At 41.9% G+C, this 13,615-nt stretch overlaps 1 pseudogene; it reads right to left on the reverse strand.

Annotated features, from left to right (window-relative positions):
- Positions 1 to 1,413: 1,413 nt before the first annotated feature.
- LOC118829521 lies at positions 1,414 to 12,798 on the reverse strand (annotated as a pseudogene).
- Positions 12,799 to 13,615: the final 817 nt, after the last annotated feature.

The raw sequence follows: 13,615 nt of genomic DNA on the forward strand, positions 1-13,615 counted from the left end.
GGTAGTTAGTGACATAGCAGTTTAAAGTGCAGACCCATTTTAAAAATCCTATGGAAGAGCACAGAGGAAGATTATGAAAGATATCACCTCATAAAACTGAGAAACAATGGAATGGAAAACAAGTTTACAGAGAGCTTGACAAGAGACAAAATGAAATTAAATCATCCCAAGGGCATTTAAGGTTGAAACAGCAAGAAGGACACAGACAAAAATTGGAAAAGATCTGTTAAAATTTTTATCACAAATTCTTTTCTTCATCCATGACAGTGGAATCACCACAATTATACTCTCATATCATATCCTCATAATTGTACTGGATGAGGAAGCAGAAATGATACTAAAAAAATAGAGATGAGTAGAGCTGGTGGACTATACTGTGTACTTTAGGGAAGAAGGCCAAGGAAGTCCATACTACAAGTAACATTATTTTGAGTTTCTTAAGAGACTGGTTCAAAAAAAGATCTAAAAAAATGATATTCAAGTCTTGGGGAAAAATCATGGACCATATTATTACCCCTAAAAGGCAGCTGCAATAACTACTGAGCCATATGACTAATTTTCTGTCTCTACAAAATTTTTATGAGAATAATCTACATATATATCAAGGGCATCCTTGGTGAAGGCATGAGAATAGAAGAGTCAGGCTTTCACAAATGATATGCTATAGCAGCCCACATCTTTATAGTCACACCATGCTTTTTGCATATTTTCCGTAAAAAAGCATTTGACTTAATAGAAAAAATTCTGTCTTGTTGGACAGTTATGTCCAACCAAGTGCTTTTCATGTGTATGTCAAAAATCATATAAGGTTCCTTTAAAGAGATTATAGTAGAAATAATTCCATTTGACAACACTCTGTTTATTGATTCCAAGTGAAACATAAAATAGAAGACATATATTAGGCAAACACATTTGACACTTTTATGCCAATTATGACATTTTTATGTCCAATGCAAAGTTCAAATGGAAGAAGGATTCCCTATAGAAGAAAAGTTTTCCAGGAGCTCCTCTTTGGGAATGACATTATGCTTGCATAAGTCCCAGAATATTTCCTAGAATATGAGAGCTATAATCACTCAAAAGAGTTTAACTCAACCGTCTACATAAGAAAAATCAAGTGGATAAGTCCTGGTATCCATTCCATAATATGCAGTTAAATAGACAACCCAAAGAGCTCATCTCTCTGTCTCTCTCTGTCTCTCTGTCTCTGTCTCTGTCTCTCTCTGTCTCTGTCTCTCTCTGTCTCTGTCTCTGTCTCTCTCTCTCTCTGTCTCTCTCTCTCTCTCTCTCCTTTTCTCTCCCTGTCTGTCTCTGTCTCTTTCTCTCCCTCTCTTTTGCTTGTCCAATAAGTTTATATCTTGGTCTGAAATTTTTTTATAGAAAATTACAGGTTGCAATGGTTTAGCTATCACCTCAACTCTCTTGGACTCTGAGGAAACTTTTCTTCTGAGCAATCTGATCTTTCTTTTGGGCAAGGGATGTTTTGGTATGGCTCTATCTTTTCTTTCTAAACTTTCCTCTCGAGTTTCTTTTCATAGACTGGATTCTCTCACAAACCAGCATGTGTTTTCCTGTACATCTCCTCCACTGTGTCAGTAATTATAGTGTTCTTAATGTACTGTGAGGATTGTTTTTTATAAGCATCTTCTACTTCTTCCATTAGATAATGCATAAAATCTGCAACATTCTGGCCCATGATGCGCTTATGATGTACTTCAACAATGAACTCTTTGTATTCTGAATCATAATCAGGGGATTGTTATTGTAAGGAATAGACGAACCATCATCCACAGCTCAAGTTCAAAAGACTGCTTCCACTGGGAGTTCTGGCAAGATGTGCATCCAGGTGGCACAGAAAAGTGCTAGGCTGACCAGCAAAGCTTTCTACGTTGCATTCATCTCCAGTCTCTTCCACCCGACGTTTATGTATCTTGTTCATACCTAATTTATTAAGAAGCATGAAGGCTAGGAGCAGGACATTATAAGAAGCTGTAGCCTACTTTGTCAGGCCAACCTTCACCCCATACTTTGTTAATTCAGCATATCCATCTAAATATCTGTCTGTCTGTCTATCTATGCATCCACCAATCCATCTATTTACTTATATCCATATATAAATATTTATGTATGTGTGTGTATATACAACAGACATCTCTATATTCATTTTTCTATATCTTTATCTATAGCTATCTTTCTATCTATGCATCTACTAATTCATCTATTTATCTTCATATATAGATATTTCTGTATGTGTGCATATATACATACACACATATATCTATATTCTTCTATCTGTATCTGTATCTATAGCTATCTATCTATCTATCTATCTATCTATCTACCTACCTACCTATCTATATCTTGAAGAGACACTCTGAATAGACAATGAGTTGGGCCCTGAACTGAATAGGAGGAAAGTAGGCTGGATTCCCTGTGGGAAATTGTGCGGTTCTTTTAAATATCTTCAACTTTGTCATGGGGGCATGGCTGAACACATTATGGTATATGAATGCAATGGAACACCATTATGCCATCGGAAATGATGAAAGAGGTGGGTTAAAACCTGGGGAGACTTGTATGAACTGATACCAAGTGAAGTGAGCAGAATCTGAACAATTTATACAATAGCAGCAACAGTGTGAAAACAAATAACTTTGAAAGCCATAAGAACTCTGATCAACTCAATGACCAATCATGATTCCAGAGGACCAATGATGAAACATGCCACCCATTGTGTGACAGAGAGGCGATGGACTCAGGATGCAGAATGAGGTGTATAGTTTTTGGACATGGCCAACATAGGGACTTTTGTGGGGCAGGGGTTGACTATGCTTATTTATCGCAAGGGTTTTGTTTTTTTTCTTTTTCAATGGTGGGGAGGGGGTGGGAGGGAGAGAAAATCGATTTCTGTTCATTGAAAAAAAGAATCCTCAAGCTTCTTCCTGAAACAAGGGCCCATCTTTTAAACTCCAATTAACCTTCCAGTGAGGCTATTATGGAATATGACTGTCTCAGAAGAATTAAAGTTGAATGGTACCTAAAGGGTCATGGACAGGGTGCCCGGCAAGAGTGAATAGACTGCTACACATTACTGTTAAAGAATTGGGAAGGAAAAGTGGCATCAAAAACAACATCAGAGATGAATGACCAGAAGAGGTTAATTGGTCATGTAGTAATAAAGAGAATAACTTACACACCGCCTATATATCCCCTTGGTATTTGATCCAATGTCAAGAGATCTAGAGGAAGGCCTTCAGGATTTTGGATGGACCTCCTCAGGAGGATTTATGAGAGGACATAGGTGACCCACACATGAGATCAGAAGTTATGGATGGGTTACAATTTTCAGCACTAGAGAAAATTCCCATACCAGAGATCTCACAGATATACTGTTGTTCAGTCACATCCAGCTCTTTGTGACCCCATTTGGGGTTTTCTTGGCAGAAATACTGGAATGGTTTGCCATTTCCTTCTCTAGCTCATTTTATAGATAAGGAAACTGAGGCAAACAGGGTTAAGTGACTTGCCCAGGGTCACACAACTAGTAAGTGTTTAAGGTTACATTTGAACTCATGTCCTTCTGACTCCAGGCTGCTCTATCCACTGTGCCACCTAGTGGCCCCATTAATAAGCTTGAATGCAAAAACTTGTGGAACTGAGTGGTACAAACTAAAAATAAAAAATCTAGAAAAAGAGAAGATATGCCCGATTATGTTAGTCGTAAGCAATCTCCCAATTCCACTGACCTTTCATAATACTTACTGACTGTATCCTCGGATTGTACTGAGTGTACCACTGGACACACATTGCCTGGTTATTTGTCATCCTGAATGATATATTCATCTAGAATTTAGTAATTAGATTTGGCCATAAGGAGCTTGTATTAATAGAGATTCACTGGATAAACAAAGAATGAAAAAAATAAGCTTGATGCCGTCTGGAAGAAGACCGTCCAGATAGAGAAAGGTGTCATAGGCTCCCCAAGTGGGTGATACTGCCCTTGGGGGGGTGCTGGAATAATCCAGGGGGGTGGTAGTAGCCTCGAGTGCAATTAGGGTGTGTTGAATAAAAATAAGGAGGTGGTGGAAACATAAGGAAAGAAGAGAAGAAAATTTTGAAAAATTGTTGGTACATGTTTCATCTGTTTCCAAATAAACACACAGAATGAAAGTTATAACTGATCACTGATCAAGTCCTCTGACAGGTCTTAACAACCCAAGTGTTGGCAGGAGAGTGTGTTGCACATTGTTGGGAAGTACAACGTGCTTTGGAGGGAATATGTGCATGTAATGACTTGTTTACAGTGCAATACTATCCCGTTATATGATGCAACATTGTGTCATTAACATTTCAATGCAGGAAAACCCCCCACAAATTTACAATAAATTATTAAATTTAAGCTGCATAATTTTAAAAAATTGTTATTTTTTGAAATGATGGAATTAAAAAAAACCATTAAAGGGTTAAATAAAGGTGATTTTGGGGCCGGTAGGTGTTGAGTAATTTTTTTTTCTTTTAAAGGGGGAAGTAGGCCAAATAAGTTTGAGAACCTCTGGTATAGATGGTGAGAATCAGCTGAAGGAGCTAGAGAAGAAAAAGCATAATAGCTGCCTTCAGTTAGGTGGTGTAGTGGTTAGAGCAGCAGGCCCAGAGTCAGGAAGACAGTTCAAATATAGCCTCAAGCTCTTATTTCTATGTGATCCTAGTCCAGTCACTTAACCACTGTCTGCCTCAGTTTCCTTATCTGTAAAATGGGGATAATAATAGCACCTACTTCCCAGGGTTGTTGTGAGGGTCAAATGAAATAATAATTCTATAACATTCAGCACTGTGCCTATTTAGCACCTAGCAAGCATGATATAAATGTTAGTTATTATTATTAATTAGAAGAACACTTGTTTTGCTTGGCCCTAAAAGGCATAACTAAGAACAGTTGGTAGAAGCTGCAGAAAGAGAGATCTAGGTAAGGAAAAACTTCCTAACAAGGAGTTTTCCGATAAGAGAATGAGAGGGCACAAGGGGTCACAAGGAAAGGCTGGATGACCACTGGCCAAGTACGTTGTACCAGACTCTTGTTCAGGAATGGCTTGCATTATGTGGTCTTTTTAGCTCCTTTCCAATTCGGGTTCCATAGTTCTCAGTCTGACAACGTCCTTGGTTGTTACCACTAATGGTTTGGGCCAGTGGTGGGTACATTTTGACCCAGTGGCCAAGCTTAGCTCTCAGATGCAATTTATCCAGTCTTCAGAGGGTCAGAAAGGCTACAACCAAGTGGATAGTTTTCCCCTCAAGGGCTGCAGTTGTTTTGAATAAAGTTTTATATTCTCCACTCTTAAATTAAAAGTTAAGTGCAGAACACTTTATATTTCTTTAAGAATAAGGATAGCAAGTGGAGCTTTGATTTTATTGGTATAGGGAACTCCCCTACTAGTGCAGGCGGGAACTTTCTCCACAACTTACATTCTCACAGAGCACTAATAGGTCAGTTGACTTGCCCAGAGTCACATAGCCAGTAGGTGTCAGGTGCAGGATTTGAAGCCAGGTCTTCCTGAATCTGAGACCAGATCTCTATCTTCTGTGCCTTGTTGTTTTTGTGAGTGTGCCATATTGGGCCTTTGGCCTTCCCTTGTATAGGTAAAACATGCCATGATGAAGCCTTAGTGTTCTCTGCATTATTGATTTAATTCTTTTGTGAAACCGCCTCTAAGTCTACAGTTTTTTTAAAAAATTTAATTTATTTAATATGTTTAGTTTTCAGCATTGATTTTCACAAGAGTTTGAATTACAAATTTTCTCCCCATTTCTACCCTCCTGCCCACTCCAAGATGGCATATATTCTGGTTTCTCTGTTCCCCAGTCAGCCCTCCCTTCTGCCACCCCACTCACCTCGCATCCCCTTTTCCCTTACTTTCTTGTAGGGCAAGATACATTTCTATGCCCCATTGCCTTTGTATCTTATTTCCTAGTTGCACGCAAAAACCTTTTTTTTGAACATCTGTTTATAAAACTTTGAGTTCTAAATTCTCTCCCCTCTTCCCTCCCCACCCACCCTCCCTAAGAAGGCAAGTAATTCAACATAGGCCACATGTGTATCATTATGTAAAACCCTTCCACAATACTCATGTTGTGAAAGACTAACTATATTATGCTCCTTCCTAAGCTATCCCCCTTTATTCAATTTTCTCTCTTGACCTTGTCCCTTTTCGAAAGTGTTTGTTTTTGATTACCTCCTCCTCCTATCTGCCCTCCCTTCTATTGTCCCCCCTTTTTTATCTTCTTCCCCCTTCTTTCCTGTGGGGTAAGATACCCAATTGAGTGTGTATGTTATTCCCTCCTCAGGTCAAATCCATTGAGAGCAAGATTCACTTATTCCCCCTCACCTGCCCCCTCTTCCCTTCCTACAGAACTGCTTTTTCTTGCCACTTTTATGTGAGATAGTTTACCCCATTCTGTCTCTCCCTTTCTCCCTCTCTCAATATATTCCTCTCTCGTCCCTTAATTTGATTTTATTTTTTTGGATATCGTCCCTTCATATTCAACTCACCCTGTGCCCTCTGTCTGTATATGTGTCTGTATATATATCCATATATATACGTATACATATATATATATATATATATATATATATACACACACATACATATATTCCCTTCAGCTACCCTAATACTGAGGTCTCATGAATCATACACATCATCTTTCCATGTAGGAATGTAAACAAAACAGTTCAGCTTTAGTAAGTCCCTTGTGATTTCTCTTTCTTGTTTACCTTTTCATGCTTCTCTTGATTCTTGTGTTTGAAAGTCAAATTTTCTATTCAGCTCTCGTCTTTTCACTGAGAAAACTTGAAAGTCCTCTATTTTATTGAAAATCCATATTTTGCCTTGGAGCATGATACTCAGTTTTGCTGGGTAGGTGATTCTTGGTTTTAATCCCAGCTCTGTTGACCTCCAGAATATCTTATTCCAAGCCCTTCAACCCCTTAATGTAGAAGCTGCTAGATCTTGGGTTATTCTGATTGTGTTTCCACAATACTCAAATTGTTTTATTCTGACTGCTTGCAGTATTTTCTCCTTGACCTGGGAGCTCTGGAATTTGGTGACAATATTCCTAGGAGTTTTCTTTTTGGGATCTTTTTCAGGAGGTGATTGGTGGATTCTTTCAATTTCTATTTTACCCTCTGGCTCTAGAATATCAGGGCAGTTCTCCTTGATAATTTCTTGAAAGATGATATCTAGGCTCTTTTTTTGATCATGGCTTTCAGGTAGTCCAATAATTTTTAAATTATCTCTCCTGGATCTATTTTCCAGGTCAGTGGTTTTTCCAATGAGATATTTCACATTATCTTCAATTTTTTCATTCCTTTGGTTCTGTTTTATAATATCTTGATTTCTCTTAAAGTCACTAGCTTCCACTTGCTCCAATCTAATTTTTAAGGTAGTATTTTCTTCAGTGGTCTTTTGGACCTCTTTTTCCATTTGACTAATTCTGCCTTTCAAGGCATTCTTATCCCCATTGGCTTTTTGGAGCTCTTTTGCCATTTGAGATAGTCTACTTTTTAAGGTGTTGTTTTCTTCAGTATATTTTTCAGTATTTTTTGGATCTCCTTTAGCAAGTCATTGACTTGTTTTTCATGGTTTTCTCGCATCATTCTCATTTCTCGTCCCAATTTTTCCTCTACTTCTCTAACTTGCTTTTCCAACTCCTTTTTGAGCTCTTCCATTGCCTGAGACCAGTTCATGTTTTTCTTGGAGGCTTTTGATGTAGTCACTTTGACTTGGTTGACTTCTTCTGGCTGTATGTTTTGGTCTTCTTTGTCACCAAAGAAAGATTCCAAAGTCTGAGTCTGAATCTGAGTCCATTTTCGCTGCCTGGCCATGTTGCCAGCCAACTACTTGACCCTTGAGTTTTTCGTCGGGGTATGACTGCTTGTAGAGTAGAGAGTACTTTGTTCCAAGCTTGAGGGGATGCGCTGTTGTTTTCAGAGCTATTTCTATACAGCCAGCCCTGCCACACCAGTGCTCCTCCTCCCCCAAGAACCGACAACTCAGACCACGACTCAGATCTTAAGCAGGCTCTGCACTCCTGCTCTGATCTGCCACTTAATTCTGGGCCAGAAGCAATTGCAGCTGTAGTTCTGTAGCTGCACCACCCCCACTGCTCCTGGGGCGGTGGCTGGTGAACTCCTTTCACTTTGTCCCCCACAGCTTTTCCCACTAACCTTCTCTGTTGTCTTTGGTGTTTGTGAGTTGAGAAGTCTGGTAACTGCCACAGCTCACTGATTCAGGGTGCTAGGGCCTGTTCTGCCCAGTTGGTCTGGGTGCAGCCCATGCTGGGCTCTGCTCCCCTCTGCTTCCAGCTCTGTGAGCAATAGATGTTACCTGGTGACCATCCAGGCTGTCCTGGGCTGGAGTCCTGCTTCCCTCTGCTATTTTGTGGGTTCTGCAGTTCTTCTCTGTTGTCTTTGGTGTTTGTGGGTTGAGAAGTCTGGCAACTGCCACAGCTCACTGATTCAGGGTGCTAGGGCCTGTTCTGCCGGGCTCCTGGTCTGGTTGGTCCAGGGACAGCTCATGCTGGGCTCTGCTCCCCTCTGCTCCCAGTTCTGTGGGATAGACCTTACCCAGCAACCATCTAGGCTGTCCTGGGCTGAAGCCCTGTTTCCCTCTGCTATTTTGTGAGTTCTGCAGTTCTAGAATTTGTTCAGAGTCATTTTTTCCCAGTTTTTGGAGGGACCTGGAGGGGAGCTCATGCAAGTCCCTGCTTTCCAGCTGCCATCTTCTACAGTTTAAATGGACCGGGACACTACCCATCTTTACTTGTATCTCCCATAGTGCCAAGCACATAAAAGGACCTAAAAGAAATGTACTTTCAGGTGCCAAGGTCAGTTTGCTTTTCCACTATGGAAAGGGAAACACCCAAATAAAGTTGTTGTTTTATGTGCTTGTTGCTATTGATTAGACTATAAAAATGGCTCCTTTCCCATTAGTGCATGATCATGGATGAGTGTAATCAGATCAGCTAATTGTTATCTTGGCAGGAACTAGGACCCAAACCTAGTACAGGACATGTAAGTTTCCATGGGGACAACTGAGGTTGGAATATGGATGGCACAGGCAGCCTCTGGGCTTCAGGAATCTTAGCAACCTCTAGCTCTTTGTCCAGGATTTCAGGTTTCTAGCACCCCTGTGCTCTACATATCATAGGGAGGGTTTTAAATGATTTTGTAAAAACTGCAAATGTACAAGGTAATTGAATCTTCTGTTTTATTACCCTGAGCAGCCTGGACCTTACTCAGCCTCCCCCTCACTCACAGCGCTGCTTGAATCAAGTTGGAAATGTTTGTACTGGTAATATATAGGACTTAATTAACCTGAGCTTTTATAGCATTTCCAATGTAAGGTTGAAGCTAACTTCCAGAAAGCTTCAGGAAGTGGGGGGCAGGGGCAGAAGGTGTATGCGTGACTTCGTGTGCGACACTTGCTGTCTTTCCCACCCTGCTACCTATCTCTAGTACTTTAATAAGCACTTAATAACCTCGGGCCGAAGGTACACCATTCCTTCCTAATCACTGGTGGGAGGAAGCTTCAGGCTCCCTCCCTCCCCTCCCAGCCCCCAACCCACACCTCCGAGCAGCTGGGGGCAGGGGGGGAGGGCAGCTAAGCTTTGCAGCCAACCCCAGCATGTGCTTGTTCCCGACCCATCACTTAGCAAAGGTTAATGCCATTTGCTATGGTGAGAAGCTGATGAAGTAATGATTAATATACTTGCTGGATGCAGATGGATTTCACTGATCAAACACAAACAAATCCTCAGAACAAGCTTGGGCAAGGTATTTCACATGCTAGGAGACCAAGGTGAGGACTTCCCCATTGCACTTTTCATTCCTTTCCCCTCCCCCGGCTCACCCTGAAATAAAGGGAAAGCTATTCCCTTGAGTTCATCTCTTAGACTGGACTCTTCAAAACAAACCAATAGAGAGAATCCTCTCCAGATAATGGCCTGGAGTCCTCCCCTGCCCCCACTTGGACATGAGCACAGGGGCCCCTGGTGGAATGGGACAGGATGGGACAGGGTGGGACAGGGTGGGACAGAATGGGACAGGGCAGCCAAAGGCGCTTCACGCTTTGCAACCAAAGGGGGCAGTCAATAAATGCTTCTCGCCAACCAAGTAAATGCTTCTTGTGTCATCACCCTGCATCAGCCAGCCCATAAATCCTCCAAGGAAGCTAAGTGGTTACATCACACCTAAACTCTGCTTAATTATTCGATTTGGAAATAAAAAGCCAGGTGTTAATTGACTCTCTCTCCTTCTACCACTTTTGTACTGCCCTGGCCCCATGATAGCTTTTAGCCTCACAGTTAATAAAAGTTTGGGATTTGACCCCAAGTTATGGGGCTGGGAATCCAAGGGCAGAAGTAGGGACCAAAGGCCTTTGGCAGCTCTGGTGGTACTCTGTGTCCCAAAGGCTCCTTTCCCTCCAGGGCTAGGGCAAGGGAAGATGACTAGAAGACGAGCTCCTTCCCTCTTTGTTACCCAAAAGGACTAGAATGAGGAAAGGATTAGTTTTCTATAATGAGGGTAGTAAACCCTCTCCCAAATTCTTCCTGTTCTTAGCCTGAGCATTCTAGAGTTCATCACAGATAGAGAATGGAAAGGGAGCTCAGAGCAAACTGGTCCAACTCCTCCATTTTACAGATGGGGAAACTGAGACCATGAGACTTACATGACATTTCTGGTCACACAGGTAGTATGTGACAGAGCTGAGACTCCATCCCAGATCTTCTGACTCCAAGTCCAGAGCAAGAGCTTACACTGGAATGAAGCCAGGTGATCATCACAGAGCTCTGGGTTCTAGTCCTTCCCTTTTTCTTCATCTACATATGATCAGGTTCAGAACTACTTGAGCCAGGAGGCAGGGGAGGGAGGGAAAAATTAACATTTATACAGTGCCTACTTGTGCTAGGTACTGTGCTATGCACTTTACAAATATTGGCAGAAATCAGAACCTTGCAAATCCATTCCTACGCATTATCTAACACCCCTTCTAACAATGTGCAAGGAGGTTGCTTCCTGAGAGATGGCGGAGGAAGCTGAGATGGAGGTAGAACTGGTGGTTTGGGGGAGGGGGTGCAGCCCCTATCAGTGCTCTTGTAGTTGGTCAGCAGTTGGTCTTGGTGGTGGTAAGGAAGGTGGCCCTTTTTCCATACGGATTGTTCCCCTCATCGATGACTGTAAGTCCTCGGCTGGAAGCGAGGCCAGTGGTCTAGGGGATGCTGCTATTCCCAAGGCTCTTGGGTTCAGTGTCCCGAGTTATCTTCACTGGGGTCAGAGTGTAGGTAATGGTTGGGGTGGTGGTGTTGGTTTGACCTCCTGGCCTTGGGGTGCCTTGCTGCTTTCGTGGTAGCCCACTTGACCAGTAGGTGGCAATTAATGTGCACTTGTGGGGATGGCTGGCCCTTTGTCCACAGAGGTTGTTACCCTTGATGAAGGCTGCTGGGGCTAGACAGGATATAGGGCAAGTAGTCTATGAGGAACTAACTGCTTGAAGATTCAGAGTCTCGGGCTACCTCCGTCAAAGCCCAAGGGGAGTTGGTGGTCAAGATGGTATTAACCATTTGACTCGCCTGGCAGCCCATGCTGCCTTCCGTCTCTCCCTCAGGGCATCCTACTGCTTTATATATCAAAGAGTCCACATCTGAAGAGTCACTTTCAATCCCAAGAAAGAGAGACCCTCTGTCAGAGTCCTTTCCCCAAAGTCCTGCGCTCCATGGCTCTTGTCTACAATTCCAGGGAAAATGTGGGGGAGTGGGAAAACATAGACCTAAATCAAGGGATAATCCCAAAGCTCATTGTGTGTGTGTGTACGTATGTGTGTGGTATATACATATATGTATGTATATATATATGTGTGTGCATATAGAGATATATGTGCATATAGATGGTTTTTAAAACTGGATTCGGTCAGGTCCACATAAACATGTACATATTGGAATCTTGTAAATCTAGTTTTGTATATTGCCTTACACGATTACTTGCAGCCTTCAGTATTCGGCTCCCTGAATGGGCATTCTGCAAGTCTACTCGAATCTCTATTACCTACATTCAGCTAGTATGAATGAATAAATAAATGAAAAAACATTTATTATTAAGCCCTTCTACACACATTCACGTACTTGACTTTGAAGTCCAGCTTTTTAAAACCAGATTTACCTTCCTCATTATATTTTGCCTCAGTAAACATAGAAAGAGGCATCCCAGAAGTGTGCTGGGGGGTGGGAGTGTGGCAGCCTGGGTGTCTCTGGAGGCAGAAGACCTGAGTATAAATCCCACTCATGACACTCACTACTTTGTGACTTTGGGCACATTTAACCTTTCTGGGCCTCATTTTCTTAATCTGGAAAATGGGTTTGTTGGACTGAAACAGGACCATAAATTTAAAACTGGAAGGGATGATCGGTGTCATCTGGTTCAAATCCTTTGTTTTATAGATGCTGAAAAGGAAGCCTGGAGAAGCTCATTGATTTTCCCAAGGTCACACATGCAGAAACAGCAGAATTCAGGTCCTAAACAGCACCAATGTGCACTTTCATGGGCCACTAGGTGGCTCAATGGATCAGGTTCTGGGACCTGAAGCCAGGAAGAATTCAAATCCTCCATAGCTTTGGGTCTCACTGCTCAGCTCCCAGGACCACTGTCCCACTGTCACTGGGACGCTGCCTCCTGTTGTCCAGCTCCTTTGTTGGCTTCCAAAGTTCTGTCACTTTCCAGAAATGGCTCTTGTTATCATCCCCAGGCATCATCTCTCTAACAGTATGGAGAAACCACTTTAAAGTTTTTGTGTGAATCACCTGAAAATATCCCTCCAGATCAGCGGGCCACTATTCTTCTGAAATCTTCTCTTGGAAGCTAGGTGGCACAGTGAATAAATAAAGTGCTAGGGCTGGAGTCAGGAAGACCTGAGTTCAAATGTGACCTCAGACATTTAGTAGTTGTGTGACCCTGGGCAAGTCACTTAACCTCTGCCTCAGTTTCTTCAATTGTAAAATGAGGACTACAATAGCACCTAGTTCCCAGAGTTGTTGTGAGGATCAAATGAGATAATATTTATAAAATACAAAATTATAAAATTTTATGCAATTCAAAAATATGAATTTTTGTACTTCATAAAATGTCAAACCTTAAAGGGCTGTATAAATGCTATTTGTCTTTACTGTTGTCATAATTATGCCTTCTCTTGAAAACTTCCAGTGTGGGGGAGCCTATAACCTCCTGAGGCAGTCAGTCCCTGTCTTGATAGCTCTGTTAGCAAGTTGAGCCCAGATCTCCCTCTGTATGTCTTCTATTATTCGATCTGCCTGCTAGGGCCAAGTGGAAGAAGCCAGACCCTTCATCAGCAGGACAAGACTTCAGATATTTGAAGACAGCTATGAAGTCCTCTCCTCCAATTCTTTCTACCCATATGAAATGTATGAAGATGTCTCATATTCTTTCATCATCTTGGTCATTCTTTTCTGGACACATTCTAGCTTGTCAAGGTTCTACCTAAAATATGGTACCCAGAACCAAACACGGTACTTCAGATGCATCTGACCAGGTGAGAGCACCTGCTACTCCCTC

Source organism: Trichosurus vulpecula, chromosome 8, assembly GCF_011100635.1.
Source record: "Trichosurus vulpecula isolate mTriVul1 chromosome 8, mTriVul1.pri, whole genome shotgun sequence".
NCBI lineage: Eukaryota > Metazoa > Chordata > Mammalia > Diprotodontia > Phalangeridae > Trichosurus > Trichosurus vulpecula.